This window comes from Hipposideros armiger, unplaced genomic scaffold, assembly GCF_001890085.2.
Source record: "Hipposideros armiger isolate ML-2016 unplaced genomic scaffold, ASM189008v1 scaffold_495, whole genome shotgun sequence".
Lineage (NCBI taxonomy): Eukaryota > Metazoa > Chordata > Mammalia > Chiroptera > Hipposideridae > Hipposideros > Hipposideros armiger.
Genome location: NW_017731845.1, coordinates 1,227,654 through 1,238,348, shown reverse-complemented (window position 1 = coordinate 1,238,348; position 10,695 = coordinate 1,227,654).

Below are 10,695 nucleotides of genomic sequence, written 5' to 3'. Positions count from 1 at the left end.
GATAATATATTGTATGTTCTAAATTTTGATTGTCACCTCTCTCAGGGGTTGTGAATGTTGCTGTTGTTGTTTGTTTGTTTTCACTTATTTATTTGTTTAGCAATTTTCCTAAACAAAGATTGGTTAAAGGAGTGATAGGAAATTTCAATCTGAACATGCTTTAGCCAATCCACTTTCTAATTTTAGAGAGACCTAGCTTTCTAAATGCTGAGAGATATTCCACAAATATTTGTAGGGGCCCTACTGTGTGCCTGACTCTGCTAAACTGTGGGAATATAACAGTGAATATGAAAGTCATCATTTAAACCTCCATGAAGCCTAAAATCTCCCAGACATGAAAAAAAAAAAAGCAGGGGTGGGGTTGTCACAATAGTTCATATTCAAGGGGTGAGTGGATATAAAGAAGGGATAAAGTAAGGTTTTATTTTCTATTTTTTAAAACTTGGCTATATTGACCATTTCAAAATTATTTTCTCCTAAATACAGCTGGAAACACCTTGTGAGATTCTGAAATATCCCAGGCAATGATGGGAGTTGCAAAAGAGAGTCATGGCATTTTAGGATATTGTTGGTTTTTATTTATTTGCATATTTATTTGAGTCAGTGACTGACTAACATGGTGGATTATTACAACACCTTCATTTCTTATCTTGCAATGGTGAAAAAAGGTAGCAAAGAAGGGAAAGGAATCATCCCTGTTTCTTTTGTGTCCACAAAAAACCTCCTGTACTCAATATATTACTCACTTCAATGCTTATGTACTTATGCAAGGATTCTGATCAAAAGAAGATTTCAATTACTTGTAATCAGGCAAAGTATTTTACTACAATAGTTAGAATCTAAATAGTTCTTTGATTTTTGGTATTCAGTTGGGTCTAGAAAATAACTAGAAACTTATAAATCTCTAATCCAGGAGGATGGAAAAGCACTGATATATGCAAAGCAATAGCTCTGACCTATGCATGGTGGAATTTTCAAAATTATAATGAATGGGCTTGATTGAGGCATCAAATATGGTTTTTATAATGCAATTTATTTCTGTATGCTTGCTTTCAGGACACACATTACAAATCACTATACAAATCATTGCAGTCTACCCAGCAAATACAATTCATAGCTATAAATATGGTATTGCATATATCAAAAAAACTGCAGTGTCAAGGAGCCAAAAAATGACTTTGAACAGAAATGTCACAAAGTATGGCATATTTGAGACACATTGAGTTGATTTGATTGTTTTATTATAGAGGCCATGAGGTATTTCAGATCAGAGAGAAAGATTTAGATTTTGAACTGATGAATTATATATTCACCAAAAAATACAGATATTTATATTGCTTCCCATTTTATAAGCAAAACAAGAAAAAGATAGTCATAGAAATGAACCAAAAGGGAGGTCTCTCTTGCTTTCAAAGATTTATTTCTCCATTTATTGTGATTCGTCCATTTTCCCCTTAAAATATGCAAGGAGANATAACTGTTTAATGCTGGTGGGGGCAGATGCCTTTCATTTGCCTCTTCATCCTAGGCCTGCTTTCTGTGTGTCTCCACCATGCCCTCTTGGCTGCTCCCCTGTACGATCTATATCAACAGGCTCCTTTTCCTCTCGTGTCCAGTTATGACAGCCCACTGGGGGCCCCAGAAGGAGTTCAGAAGGAGGCAGAATAGAGAGGTCAGAGGAATCATTCCTCCGGATTCTTCTTGGAGAAGTTGCCTCAGGCTGTGGCCTTCAACTCCAGATACTGCTTCTTTCAAGGTGGCCCACTTTATACGCCTCTCTCTCTCCGGGATTCCAGGTAAGATTGAATTTAATTTTAAAACTGTGGTCTTCTTTCCTTTTCTTGCATAAAGGAAACGTTGGCCTACCCTTCTATTATTTTTTTGTGCTGGCTCAGCAACCATTTTGTGGACCTTTAACTGGCCCAGTTAAACAAAGTAAAACTTCCCAGTTCACTGCTCTACTTAGATAATGCCCACGTCCTGACTTTACCTGACCACTCTGATTTTTGCTGTCACTTTCCCAACAGATGGGATAGGTAATGCCAAGACTCACAAGTTTCCACTACACAGTCTCCTGAGACCACCTTTCACCTAACCAATCCTTCATGAGCAAGTGAAGCCCACTTGGCTAACATTCTGGACCTTAATAAATACTCTGGCCCATAGTTCCCTTCCGTTGGCTCCCCACTTCCTGGTTGAGCCCTTGTACCACCCAACTTCCTGTTGGCCCCGCGAGGCCTGCTGTGGTTTCCTCTCTGAGACCTGTAAGTGATAAATTCTATTTTCCTTTGGCATTCTGGCCTCTTAAGTGTCATCCTGTTCTGCACAGAAGCCATCACACCTTAATAAACCTGCCATGGGGTAATGTACGAGTGGTAACTGGTGCTACGTCAAGGTTCCTGCATATCCTTCTGGTTCCCCTGCTGCCTGCACATGACATTGTAATCAGTTCCTTTTGTAAAAACATGTCTAAAATTCTCCTCACATGAGTGTGCTATGTATTTCCTGTTGGGAATGACTGATACAGCTAACAGTTGGTTTAGCTGAATCTTGAATTTTAGCCCCTATATTAAGGCAGATGCTCCTCACCTGAACTTCTTTAACGAAACTTAAAATTCTGTAATTGTTATTCAAGTTCCTTCTTTTCTTATTGATTTATCTTTATATCTCCCTTCCTTTTAAATGTGTTGCTCATAGTAGACACCCAATAAATATCTGTTGAATATATAGATAATTACCGATCACAAGGCACTTATAAAAATAAAACTACAGTTAAACACATTTTACTAGGGACATTCTCTCATTAAATATCATAACAGGCATGGGCTTAAGGTAAAGATGTGGTCAAAATGAGATAATGTACAAAGTATATATCTCACAGACTGGGAAAGAAAAACCTACAGGAATAGCCCGTAATAAGAGTGACCAAACAATTCCTAGTACCATGTGCAAAGACATGGCTTTCATGGAAGTCCATTCAGGTGACCCCTCTTACTAGACAAACAGTAGTAAAGATACATATTAACCATGGATTCTAGGCTACAGTCTCATTCCCAAACCAGGCTGGGGATAGGTAAAGAGGGTCAGATATCCTGATGGGCTCAGATTATCTTGGCTTACTCCTGTTTTCCACATAATTATTACTGACAATATCCCTTTTCAGTCTTAAGTGTGCCCCGATTTAGATGATAAATATAGAGTCACTTTAGCTATAAAGTGCTGGGAGCTGGCTGCACCTCAGTGTCTGACATGGCCAAGCACACTGCAATTGTGACGAATTCTGAAGCTCTGACTGAGAAACAGATACTGCTTTATATCTTAAAGAATTTAAATTCCCCTTTGGATGCCCTCCAGTAGGACGAAGATCTTACACCCTTTCTAATAGATATATCACAATAATTATATTTTATACACTAAATGTGATTTTAGTCACACTACTTGTCTCTTAGTAAAGGTCAAAGTACACACCCTGTAAATCTTAAGATCCTGTTTAGACAATAGTTTTTAGAATAAATGTTGGGTAGTCATGGTAACCATCCTTTAGGCAATTATGTAAAGACTCAGGTTTGGTCCGCAGTCATTGAGGGTGGAGGGATTTGGGCGTAGTTGGGATAAGTTAGTTTTTAGCATAGAAAAGGTATAGCTGTACCCTGGAGCATAAGAATTATGAGGAAGTAAAACCCTGATACTAATTGAACAATGGTTAAACTGCCCGGTATAAAAAGGGGCATGCTGTAAAAATAAAGTGTGACACTTCTTCTTGAAAAAGCGGTCCTGTGTCTCTGTGCATTTTTTCCTTTTTCCTGCAGGAGCAGGTCTCCCGCAATAAAGCTTCATCCGTGGGCGAGAGAGTGTGGAGAGAGTTCCTAGCCTGTGGAAAATAAGACAGGCCTACTCCAGTGGGCCTAATGGAACCAGAAAGACCAGAGTAGAGGCTCAAAGCAGAATTTATTCTTTGGATCAGGTCATCACGGTAGAGGTTTGGGCAGCAGGGAGTGCCAGGGTATCTTACTGTTACATTTGGATCAAGGCCTGAGTGTCCAGATAGGAAGACTGGGAGAGGATACTAACAGAGTCCCAAGTGCTGGGCATTTTTATGAAGTCCCCACTGTTCTGACCTCATGTGAGGCCCCCCACATGCATAGCTATCACCCAAACATTGTGAAGATAGAGAACATCTTTGTGGTGAAGCTTGTCAGACTGATCTACACTTGGGCTTCTGCTCTTGACTGTGACACCTGGAGATCCCTATCTATTTTTATCTCTAGAACAGAAATTCTTCTTGCTTTATCGAATTGCTCACCTTTTAAGATTGTGATCAAAGCCTGACTTTCAAATGTATTTATGTTAAAATTGCCAAAGACCTGGAATCGGATATTCTTATTAAGTTAGGTTATTGGTGGTTTTGATTTAGAGCCTGGAAATCAGGCCTTTCTTTCAATTACCTCCCCATAACAGGGCTGAGGCAGCTGATACTGTCTTGTCCCTGCCTCGGGAACTGTAGTTGACCTTGACCATAGCTTGGTCTGTTGGTACATCCAGCTTTGAGGATTAAGGAGTTAAAAAATAAATGGGAGTAGGTAGACCCTAATATTTTTATTCTGTTGAGTTTTTTGTACAATCAAGAGCAAATATATAAATAATTTTTAAAACTGGTTTATCCCTTTATATGTAATTACATAAGCAAAAGCCTTTTCCAAGTTTAGGAAAACTTTGTATAAACCAAACATAACTTATATGGATCACGATTTACCCTCAACAGAGTAAGTTTTATCACAACTTGCCAAATCTTCTGGCTTCGGCACTCAGAGAGTAGTTAGGTGAAGTCTTGTCCTATTGTCCTAATTTTAAAACTAAGAAAATGTCCAGGCATTTATTAATGACTATAATCAGTGACTGGACATAAATGCAAGAGAACTGAATTCAACACTGGCTCTAGAATTCACCACATGCTCTTGAACAATACCCTCAACTTTGCCTCAGCTCACAGTGTTCTGAGAGATGGATGCTATAATGTATAATGTATACGACAACATACAGCAAAGGGCTGGAAATGTTGTTGCAAATCTTTCACTGTTATTTCAATCTGTATAGAATGTTTTTCTGTGGTTTTAAGCTATCTGCCACATAATAGGTGAGGATTTCCTGGCTTTATAACATGTAACATATATCCTTATCATGGTCCTTATACAGTAATGGACACATAGATACTCATATTTTTGCTAAAGAAAGGAGAGAAGGAAGGAAGGAAAACAGACAGGCATAACCATGAAATCACTTAAAAAGTCTATAATTATTCATGAAGTTGCTTGCAGGGCAGTAAAATGAATTACAAATATGTTGCATATGGATTAAGACTTGGTTAGGGCCGGCCAAGTGGCGCGATGGTTAAGAACTGGCTTGGGACGCCAGAGAGCCCCGGTTCGGATCCCACATATGAGGGCCAGTGATGCTGCCCTCCACGGCTAAGATGCTGAACAGCAGCTCAACCTGGAGCTGGGGGGCTGCCGTGAGTCGCTGGCGACGGCGTGGGCTGCAGCCCCTGTGGCAGTGGGTTGCCATGGGCTACCGTGTGTGGACAGCAGCCAGCGTGAGCGGCCAGCAGCCGCAGTGAGTGGCCGTCCAGAAGCCAGCGACTGATCTGCCTCGCCAGAGAAGAGCGCAATGATGGTGCCAACTTGGGCCAGTGAAGCAACATCCTCCACAACTAGACTGAAGAACAAAAAACAACAGCAACTTGTCTGTTCCCCTTCCCCCAATTCCCCAGCACTGTTCCCTTCCCCCCAATACCCCAATAAAAATCTTTAAAAAAAAAAAGACTTGGTTATATCTCTTTAGAGTTTGATGATGGTTTTTCAGGACCAATTTTCTTTATTTCACAATGTACTAAACATTCACCTTGATTGTGCCACCCCCCCCAAAAAATGCAAGGGTTTAGAGAAAGCTTTTTGTTTTTATCTCCGAGATGATAATCATAAAGCAGTATTGTCCTACTGAGCTTATGTCATGTCATAATAATTGCTTTGTTAATGAATAGCTGGAGCAAAATAAATTGGAACAGCAGCAGCCAACTGACTTGAGAGTTATGATTAAAACTATAGGAGGCCAACAGAAAATGAAAGAGATTAACATATCTAAGCCCCAATTGAGGAATAGGTTGTAGCCCAATCATTTGAACAGTTTGCATTGCTCAAGGAATCTATATCTCACAATCTCATATGTGGTGGTTGGTTCCCAAGCCAACCCACAAAAGCCTGTTTAATGTTAATACACTTGAAGCAGTATTTGTGTATACAGGGCAATGTGGCCAAGGTTTTTCTATGGGACAGCAGGAATATGTCTGTCTTTCTAGACTGTGTGAAGATTTCCTTTACCCTTTCTAATCTCTTCAACTTTCACCAGCAGTGAGGAGGATGTGCTAACTGGATTTTGGTATGGAATGTTTGCCTTGGATGGAGTTTAACAGGAATAAAGATTAGAGGAGGTATTTCTGAGATAAGAAAGACAAGAGATTTTAAGTGAATCTAAAAGACCATATAAAATAATATTGACAGTATTAACTTTTTAGTCATCCCTCAAGTCTCTTATGTTTTAGAAAAAAGTTAAGGTTTTGAAGAAACACACACACACACACACACACACACACACACACACACACACACACACACACACATACCCTCAAGGTCTAGCATGTATATTATCTAGTCATATAATTACATATAGTTATAAATTAATCATATAATTTAAGAGATACAGGAAATCAGTTATTTTAGTGTATAATTACAAATAAACTACTTGTGTTTTTCTGGTGGGTCCCCTTAGAAGCTTTTTATAACTGTGCAAGGAGCAGAAAGTGAGGTGTTTTCCTAACCTGACAGGGAAAAAAGTCTCCCTAGGACACGCCTATTGAACTACTGAGCAGGGGACAATTCTCTCACCTTCATGTTAGTCCTTTCCTCTACAGATCATGGCCTCTAATTCTTAAATCAGAGAGGTAGACTCACTATTAGCCCTGCATTCACATCTTGAGCGTTCTACTTTTAAATGGTAACTGTTCTCAGACTGCGGTCTTAGGCTCGGGGCTCATGTGGCAAGGCTGCCATCTAGTGTGCTATATGCATCATTACAGCTTTAAACAAGTAAAAAAAAAATTAGAACAGAATTGCAGTATATATGCAAGCTAATATGCCACTACTATGAGTTCTAATAAGGAGGTTTTCTGGTGATTTTTAAGATGCAAACAGGTCAAAGCTCACTAACAGATTTGTATTTCTAATCATATATTACTAAGACCAAAAACATCTCCAAAATGACACCCGCATATTTGGGGCACATCGCAGTATCATAGGAAAATAATGCAAGGGCACATCCTTGGGCTCTGGTTTGTGGGAGAAATCAGGATTGCCAAAATTAGGTCGTGTGTACAAAAATTAGAATCAACAGAAATTTTCTTGCTAATTTTCAAACAAATTTAAACTGTTTATATAAATAATGTTGGTGCCCTTAGCTCCCTTACAGCTTTTTAAAAAGGTGTCATTTAATTCATGCCAAGGACTTTTATAAAGAAAGCTTTAGCTAAGAGATGGAACAGGATGGTGGTAAAGAGCACAGGTTTTCATAACCCAGACTGCCTGGGTTTGAATCCTAGTTCTCCTACATAGTAGCTGTGGGGACTGTGGGAGCATTACCTTAGGTCGACATGCCTCAGTTTCCCCATCTGTAGATAGGACTAGCAATAGCAGTTACTCACAGGGATGCTGTGAGAGTTACTACATACAAGGAAATATAGCCTATCATTTTTTTAAATTATATATTGTGCCCTTTAATGAATAACCAGGGGCAGCCAGCATTTGAGTTTTAGAGTCTGCACCATCTTATTTAGAATCGTACATTTCACAGTTAATAAGGAAGGAAGCCTAAAACCTACCCTCATGTTTATTTTTCTCCTCTAGACGTCAGCCAAAGAAGGCGGATTTGTTTTCTGTGCTGAAAATTGCATTATAAGGTTTAATGCAATGACATAGCCATAAAAGGTATGGGGGCAGAAATTTGGAAACATGAATGTTATCAGAGTTTTTCAAACTGTAGGAGAAGAGCCAACTGGTTTGCGATGAAAAGGTTTCTGTTTTTAGAGCTTAGCTCCCTCTCCACCCTTTCCTGAGTTATATTCTGTGAACCAAAATGAAGTGAAATGTCATATCTCAACTGCTTGAATGATTAAAAAACAAACCCCAAAACAGAAGCTCATTTCATGATACATAATGAAATTGTGGACCTTAGCAATAAGACATAAGAAACCCAAAGAAGCAACAAAAGTAGTGGTGAAGGCTAACTACAGAGGCTGTTCCCAATACCCAAGACAGGCTTCAGCAGACAACATGGAATGTCACTGAAATGACGTTTTTATTGGCAACTGGCTCTGTGAGTAAGCACTGATTAAGCAAATCATTTTAGAGCACTTGTAGGTTGGAGAAACCACCCCAGCTTTGCAAATACCCTTTACTCATATAATCTCCTGACATCTGCTTCTCTTAGCAGGTGTAGGAGCTGATATTTACTGGGGATGAGAGGAGAGGCCAGGTGCAGGTAAATTGCTCTTGCATCGTAGAGGGTTGAGCCATGCCTGAAAACAAGAAGCCCACAAATGCCCAAGAGAAATGATTCCTAAGGATGCAAATGTTTTCTAATATGGACACAGCAGGAAACTCAGCAGAAACATTGAAGAGTTGACAATACAAGTGACTATCTACTCACTTTTGATCTTGTGAGAACTAATCCTTCAAACAATCATCCAGATATCTACCCAGACAACCACCAGCTGTAGCAGATACCTTTGGACCTCTACACATTATTCCCTTGGATCATGTCTGATTTCAGCAGCAGCTGTGCTGGACAGTTCCCGAGCACCACGGAGACAGCAGCTACCTGCATCTGCCGCTGTTCTTACTGAATGCTTTCTCTAAAACCAGGGGAGCTTGCTCAGGAAGTATGGGAGAAATTACCCCAGAGGAGAGCTTATACAATGGGAGATTGGAATCACTAGAAAAATGCCCCAGGCACCCACTCTTTTGGGCAATTCTGAGGTGGCCTCTGCTAGGTTTCTAAGAAGGCCTTCAGCAGGTTTGAGGCCCAGTTGCCCACAGCAATAACCAGCTCAAATAACGGACACCTTTTAAAGCTCTTTCCTTCTCGCATTCCCGATACTTTTCTCTCTTGCTTCCTGGGATAATCTCCTTCTCCTCCTTCCCAAGAATAATTGGCTTGCTCTGAAGTTCTTGTCTTAGGTTCTGCTTACAAAGGAACCCAAACAGACCCCATTTTCTAGTTTGGATAGGCCCCTTTCAGCTCACTCCTCATTGGCCAGGAAGGCATTCAAAAATCACTGGCTTCCCTGCAGTCAATCTTAAGCCATCTGGCACCTCTTGGGAGAAAACAAAAGTCTATGTCCACTAGCATTGACCATATTCTCTCTTTTTAAAGATTTTTATTAAAAATATAGCTAACATACAGTAGTATATAAGTTCAGGGGTACACCATAGTTATTCAACATTTGTATACCTGAAGAAGTGATCACCATGTTAAGTCCAGCAACCATCTGACACCATACTACATACCACGATATTATTGACTGTATTCCCTATGCTGTCATGTCATGTCCCCATGACTTATTTGTTTTATACCTGGAAGTTTGGACCTCTTATTCCCCTTCCCCATTTTTTAATTTTTCAATTACAATTGACATTCAATATTATTTTATATTAATTTCAGGTCTACAGCATAGTAGTTAGACATTTACATAATTTAAGAAGTGATTCCTCTGATTAGTATGGTACCCACCTAGCACTATACATTGTTATTACCATATCACTGACTATATTCCATATGCTTTACTTTTCGTCCCCATGACTACTGTGTAACAACCAATTTGTACTTCTTAATCCCTTCCCCCTTTTTTCACCCACAACCCAATCCCCCTTCCATCTGGCAACCATCAAAATGTTTTCCGTATCTATGAGTTTGTTTCTGTTTTGTTTGTTAATTTTATTATTTAGATTCCACATATAAGAAAAATCACACTGCGTCTGTCTTTCAGTGTCTGACATACTGCATTCAGCACAATTTCCTCCAGGTCCATCCATGCCGGCTCAGATGGCAAGAACCCATTCCCTTCCCTGGTCGAGCAATATTCCACCATATATTTGTACCACCTCCTCTTTATTGATTTTTTTTTTATCAGCAGACACCCAGGCTGCCTCCACATCTTTGTAAACAATGATGCAATGAACATATGGAAGCACACGTACCCTTGAAGTAGCATTTGGGTTTCTTCAGATAAATACCCTGAAGTGGGATTACTGGGTCCTTTTTCGTCTCTTGTTATAGCCTGTGTTTTAAAGTCTATTTTGTCTGGTATAAGTATTGCTACTCCAGCCTTTTTTTTTTCTCCTTTCAATTTTCATGAAATACCTTTTTTCTATCCTTTTATTTTCTATCTTGGTGTGTTTTTCAATCTGAAGTGAGTCTTTTGTAGGCAGCATATGTAAGGGTTTTGTTTTCTTATTCATTCAGCCCTCCTATATTTTTTTATTGGAGTATTTAATCCATTTATATTGAAAGTAATTAGTGATAGACATGTAGCTATTGCCATTTTATTATTCATAATTTTGATTTGTTTTTTCCATCTTAAAGAAGCCC